General features: G+C 41.3%; 1 protein-coding gene across 2 annotated transcripts in view; it reads right to left on the minus strand.

The window, feature by feature from the left end:
- The window catches only part of LOC101863324, a 12227-nt gene extending 10613 nt beyond the window's left edge, over nucleotides 1–1614 (minus strand). Inside the window, exon 1 of one of the 2 annotated variants that reach the window (XM_005092242.3) lies at nucleotides 1344–1614. The gene's annotated coding sequence lies outside the window, so the exon portion shown is untranslated. Of the gene's footprint in view, nucleotides 1–562; nucleotides 726–1343 lie in introns of those variants that run through there. The other variant, XM_005092240.3, reaches the window with a different exon arrangement.
- Between the last annotated feature and the right edge of the window lie 5561 nt (nucleotides 1615–7175).

Here is a 7175-nt window from a genome sequence, read left to right on the forward strand (position 1 = left end):
CCCCCCCCCCCCTCCAGATACACACACTTTTGCATGCTTGAATGCTTGGCTTCTCAATTTGTTAGTTGGTTGTTGTTTTTTTCTTCAAATCTGATTAAATAAATACCATGCAAAACAATCCTATAACATAATAATGTTGTCATTGCTGCTGGTGCTGGTGTTGTTTTTGCTGTTTTGTTGTTGTTATTGTTGCTGCTGCCGTTATCGTTGTTGTTTTACCTAAGTCAACACGTTGATAGCCATATTTCGCAAGAAACAGAGGAAAAGTAGCAAGCACAAGACCTGACAAATGTTGAAGACAATGCCATTACGACTGCCCCCTACATGGATGAAAGAGTTCAGCTTGAGTCTGAGAGAGAAGCGCATCCACACAATAACGGCCATGTTATATTGAGGAGAAAACAAGACAGGCAGATGAAAGCAAAAGACGGAAAAGAAAGAAAATTGGCCTGATAGTGGCTTGAGGAATAAAAGAACAGAAATAAAAAACTAAAACACAAATAAAGCAAAGCAAACAAACAAAACAACAACCTATCCTAAACTACACCAGGAAACTACTTACTGACGGCCACTGCGTATGAACCACTGATAACATTATCATTCTTGTACGACCCTTGACACAAGTCCCCCAATGAGCCCAAGCTGAATGTCGAACCCCCTAGTGAAGCGAGAGCTAGTACAACGACTGATAGTTCCCGGTTGTTATACGGTTTTCACAAGGCTCTGTCCACGTGAGATTAACCTGTTTACGTTGTCCAGATTGTGGGATAGACCACAGCGTGTAACGTAGTTGTTCAAACGTTTACAAAGCTGCGAATAAATATTAAAGTATTCTCACCATGTCGATAGCTAGCTTAGAATTACAAAGTTTTATCTGACATTTTTGGCCGTTTTGAGTTACTAAGACCATTGGGCCAGAAAACAATAAATGTTGTATCTGCTCTACCAAAATCAGTTGTTATCACAATGTTTAAAGAATTGCATTCGGAAAAGCTTGACATGTTGGGAAACTCAGTCGTTTCTTTTACCTAAAATTCCTCAAAACTAGAAACCAAGCAGACAGACCTTTGTAATGCTAGGATAGCTATGGCTGTCCTTCTGACGTCTTGGTCTCTCAGAGTATACCAACTACGGTTTTACATGATACCAAGCCATTGGGCACTGCAGGAAAAGGTTTAGACGCTCACAATTGAAAGAGTTCATTAGGCAGATGGGTACCTCACCAAAGGTTGTCCAGTACGTTTTCCTAAGAATTGTAATAATATACTACTGTGTGCATACCCATACACACCAAGCTAGTTGAAATTACCACACAAAATCAAGCGATCAAGGCAAACACTTACATTATAAAGAAAATTCTAGCCAGCAAATAGCTCTCAGGATGATTTCTAACAACTGAACCAACAGTTTAGATCCCACACACAAGTTGGCTTACAGTTTCTAAACTCGCCTTGCGTAAATCGCTTACTTTCTGTCAATGGCGTGTTCCCTGAGCAGGTGTCGGATCGGGTACGGGTAGTTCTCACAGGGCTGACCACTGGCGTGTCCAGGGCTATCTAACGGGCTCCAGGGTCGCTCTCGCCTATTGATCAGGTGGAGCCTGTAACATTAAACACTGAATCATAATCGCTGTTTGCTCCAAGAAGCTGCTAATTGAATTGCCACTCATTTGAACAGTGGCGAAGGAGTGAATTTCTTGATCGCCATTTTTGGAGTATACTCTTTTACTCTTTACCATGTTGTTTTGTTTCGTTTGTTTGTTTCTTCGAGCATTTAGTTGTTTGTTTGTTTTTCTACACATTCCACAAATCAATAAAGTTTATGAAGTGCAATCTTTCTCAATATATTTTCTAAACATACAAGGAAACCTCCGTCATAGTACGAATAAAACTACACGAAATCTCTAACACAGTGCAAAGCATACATCGATTAGAATGTAGTGCTAAAGATCTAGTTTAGTTAAGGGTGCTTCATTTGATTAACGTTCATCTTAGTAACAAGAAATTATTGCTGTTGTAGAAGAAAACCGATGTGACATTTTAGCCTAAACTAATACTACAGCGATTTTGCACAAAAATAATAATAATAGTAATATAAAGGACTTGCAAAAGCTTTATCTTAATACATGCAAAAACCACGACTGCTACACAAAATAGAACGATTTTTCTCTATTAGTGACGGGAAGTGTCATCTCGACCGAGTAAAAGTTCGAAAACAGACATCAGCGATCATGGTCGCCATCATTCCTTTGCTGGACTGCTCTAAAAATAGATCATTATTGTCCTGGTCTTCTGCGTCAACAATCTTTAAAAGTTCTCTAAGTAAGTTGTTCACGGCCTACCTTTGCCTGTGTTGCCTTGTAGGCCTATTTAAAAAGAGAAGCATGAAAACTTTAAAGAAGCACGGCCACAAAATAACATAATTTATTATACAAGTAGTAAAAAAAAGAATGACAGATGGACACATCACAGCGGGAAAAAAAAAATCAAGACATCCCAGTGACGCTCTCCGCCCATCAGCTTAGATCGATCTTTGTCGCCTAAAACGAAAACAAAAAACAACAGACAAACAACAAGCATCAACTCGACCGAGAATCTTAACACGTTGTAAGTCTCAAGGCGTTGAAGTGGATCGAACTAATACAAAAAATTTCGCGTTAGCGGATTGCTGCGTAAGTAAACTGATTTAAAAAAAGAAAGTGTGACAAGGGTCACAGTTTCGTACCTTTTACTACCCCCACTCCCTGATCTATCTATCTATCGATATGTCTATCTATCGATCTGTCTATCTATCTATCTATTTGTTTGCATACGGGGCTGCTGTGGGGGGGGGGGGTGTAAGTGTGGGTGTCTGCCCGTGTGTGCGTGTGTGAGCGTGTATGTGCGCGCGCACGTGTGTGTTTGCGTGTGCGTATGTGTGCGTGAGTGCGTGTTTGTCTGCTAAGCTTCTAAGTTGGCACATTCCTCAGGATTGACTAGATACACGTACGGCCCAGACAGATTGGGAAATTTGGCTGTTATCAGAGGTTTTAGGAAGAGATCGATACCAGACATGTTAAGGTGCTGGGGTGGGGGCTACTGTTAGGAAAAGGGGGGGGGGGTGGCGGCAGGCAACGAGAGAAACAGAAACAGGGAACGGGGGGCGGAAGAACCAGCATAAAAAGAGGGGGGGAGAGAGTGAGTGTGAGAGAGAGAGAGAGAGAGAGAGAGAAAGAGAGGGGGGAGAGAGAGAAGAAGAAGAAGGAGGGATACTAAAAATTAAGACTTAATTAATTACTACTGCTATAGCACAAACTATTTACACCCAGGCAATTATCTCTATTCTAGAAAGAAAGTGATGGAATGCTACACCTTCCCCATATTCCTGTATGGGGCTGAGACCTGGACTTTGACAAAGAAGGAAGAAAATAAAACAGCTGCGTGTGAGGTATGGTGCTTCCGCAGAATGGCCACAAAAAAGACGAACACTCAGGTGTGTCAGATTCTCCACACTAGACAAACCCTGCTGAAGAAAAATACAATACTCTGTCCACTTAAAACATAAAAGATGTGTTTGAAGGAAGGAAGTGGAGCAGGGGAGCCAGGGAAAGACAAAGAGTAACATGGATGGACAACACAAAAACATAGACTGGACAGGATATAGCAGAATGTACTATGGCAGTTCGCAGCCGTGGAGGATGGTAGGTCATTATACGCCAACCTCTGACTCAGGAATGTCACCTCCGGGTATTCCAGGTATGGCAAGACAAAAAGAGTTGTCCCTGAGTAACGGTGAAGTTATTTGTGTGCTCAACTTGTTTCATCATCCAGTGCCAGATCTGCAACAGATATCGGCGATCATGATTCTCCATTCATTCCTTTCCTCGGAAGCTCTAAAAAAAAGCCACGTTTCCCTGATCTTTCCCTGTTACCCATTTGTTTAGGTTCCCCAAGTATGCTGTTCTGGCCCTTCCCCTGCCTTGCTTCAAATTGTTTACAGGAATAAAATACTTGAATCCATTTGAAGTAATATATAGACAGAATAAGCATACCTTTACTGTCCTGACCCCTCCACTTCTTTAGATACCCCTCCCCGAAAAAAACACCCCCACCCCGCCTCATTCCCCATATCCCCCGAATAAAAAAAATCAAACCACGAACCCGTTCCTACCCTCCAATACTCAAAATCAAGCACACAAACAAAACATAAATGAAAAGCAGAAAAAAAATTGAACAAAGTAATAAACGAACAAAACGTATAGATCTAGCCAATGCAGGACAAAAGCTACAAAAAAGACAAAGTATTTCACACATTCCTGAAGTCTGTACGGATTCGCTAAGACGCAAAAATCGAGTAAGGACTCAGTAACCGAATGACAAACCCAGCCCTCGCCGCGGACCGAGGTTTCCTCTTATCGGATTATCGTCTTTGCCTTTAGTATACGTGGATTAGATGTGGTTGCGTGGACGTTTTCATGAGCCTTGGAAAAGATTGTGACATCGACTTGCCGAAAGAATAACCTTATTTGATTTGTTATCATTCATAGGTCAGAGAGTGAAAATGAACCAGATTATTTTCTCACATTTATTAACTAGCTTGAGTTTCTAAATTCAAGTAATTTACATCAATGTGTAGAGTGAAAGAATGAGAGAGAGAAAGGGAGAGAGAGAGAGAGAGAGAGAGAGAGAGAGAGAGAGAGAGAGAGAGTGAGACAGAGAGCGAGGGAGGGGGGATGAGATAAGGGGTGTGAGAGAGAGGAGGAGAGAGTTGGATTAAAATCGAGAGTGTCGTAGGGAAACAAGAGTGAGAGAGAGAATAGATTCAGGGAAAACTGGAGAGAAAGAAATACAGAGAGGATAGGGAGGAGAAAGGTATAGAATTCAAGAGGTTGAGAGAGATAGTATCATTCCGTGGAGAGCCTTAGAGTAGAATAGAAAGTGAAAGATAAAATGTGGGAGAGAGAAAAACTGTATGACAGTGAGTGAGACAGGGAGAGAGAAAGAGAGAGAGAGAGAGAGAGAGAGAGAGAGAGAGAGAGAGAGAGAGAGAGAGCGTATGAGCAAAAGATTAAGGGTGGTAATAAAAATGTACAAACTATTGATTAAATAGAGACAGCATATTGTAGAAAACAGAGAGAATAACGTTGGGAATAAGGGAGTGGTGAATTTTTCACACTTTATTACACAAAGTCATTTCAAGCAACAACAACAACAACAAAAACGGGACTATCATCCAGACACCGAGAAGAAAAGATTTTTTAACCTTTTGAAACAGACGACATAAATCCGACCCCAAGATAGAAACACTCCGTAAGACAGACTTCCCTCATGCAGAAATTGAACTCAGGACTTCTGCGTTCAACGGGGAAGAGCTTAAAACCATGACACTACAAACACGGAGCGCAGCAAAAGGAACATCTTCCGCATTGTTGGGCGGTTTTTAAAGATGATAATACTACAATAAATATATGTTGTTGGTTGATTCTATCAAGACAAAATGCACAGGCGCTTTCATGTGACAATTGTTTGATCTGACAATGAGAAAATGTGTAGAGAATAAGGTACCAAACGAAGGTATGTCGTTTTTGTATAGCTCTAGTAGAGTTTACGACACTGGCAACACTATAAGGTCATAATATAAGTACGGAAGATTAGATGTGTTAAGAGAGTAACAAAATATATTCTAAAAAAGAAGGAGGAGATACCAGGAAGACAGGTATTTGATAGGAAAAAAAGAGCAAACCATGTCAGAGCACCCACCAACCACCCGCAAGGTATGTCGTAAATACCGCATAAAAAAGAAGTAGGAGAGGGGACAGACAGAGGAGACCGTCGGCTTGCAACACAGGTCGTAAATAAGACGAACGGGGAGTTAATGAAAAATAGGAGTTACCACATCGAGGGGGGGGGGGGTTATAGAAGACAATCTAGCTTGAACTGAGCAAATTGAAGAACGGATAACATTGCAAACACCTTAGCAGAGATATTTCTAATACACACACACACACACACACACACACACACACACACACACACACACACACACACACACTCACACACACAGAGAGAGAGAGAGAGAGAGAGAGACAGAGAGAGACAGAGAGAGACAGACAGACAGACAGACAGACAGACAGACAGACAGACAGACAGACAGACAGACAGACAGACAGAGACGGGGGAGAAGGAAGAGACAGAGGAGTGAACGAGGAGATGGAAAGAAAGAAAGAGAGAGGGAGAAAGAAAGTGAGAGAGACACGCAAAAAGAGATACAGATAGTGAAAGGGAAAGAGGGAGTGTGAGGTCGGGGTAGTGACTTCTTTGTTTTACTGATCAAAAAACATTACTGCCCGTAACATAGTATGAATGAATTCTGTTTCTGTTGTTGTTTTTATTGTACATGATGTCGTTGTTGTTTAGCCAAGCAAAAATTCAAGGACACTTTAAAGTAGCAGCATTTCGTCGATCACCGTACGGGGACTCGACAAACAGGTAATATTTCCGGAACTTTTCGAACAAAAATAAAAATTCTTCGAGCACGCATATCATGAACAAAACCAAAGCTTTTACTCGGTTTCAACATTAGATGCCATTAGGAGTGGCGCTATGAGTTCAGTCAGGAACTACCTCAGTGTTATAGTTTTTAGTAGATTATACGTCAGTTTTTCTACTATGTTAGTGGCAGTCCTATTTCCCAAACAATGGTGTCTGTACTTACCACAAACTTCATCAGTGTGTGCTGTTGCTCTCAAACACCACCATAATTATCGGTCTGTTTTTGCAGTAAAGTTGCTGTTTTTTTAGTTTGGTTTCTGTTTTGTTTGTTTTGGGTTTTTTAGAATGTTGTATGCCGCCATCGACAGAATTTTAATCGTATAGGGGGTGGGTTGTTATGACCATATATTTCAGGACCAATCTGGCTGAAAGGGATCTCAGCATCCCCGCAGAAAGACAGATACTCGATTAAATTTCTTTCTACTTGTAAACTGAATTCATGTCTTTTGTGTGTAACGGCGAGGCACCTAACATTTACCTTATAGTCTCCAGAAAAGACCATACTTTCAACCTCACCACTCTCGCCCAGCTGTTTTGTTTGTTTTTGTAAAGTGTTTTACGGCACTCGCAACTGCAATAGGTCATATGAGCGCGCGGGACACACCTAATATTTTCAGTTGGTAGGAAATTTTGAATTTTGCCCGG

The sequence above is a fragment of the Aplysia californica genome, unplaced genomic scaffold, assembly GCF_000002075.1.
Source record: "Aplysia californica isolate F4 #8 unplaced genomic scaffold, AplCal3.0 scaffold00043, whole genome shotgun sequence".
Taxonomy (NCBI): domain Eukaryota; kingdom Metazoa; phylum Mollusca; class Gastropoda; order Aplysiida; family Aplysiidae; genus Aplysia; species Aplysia californica.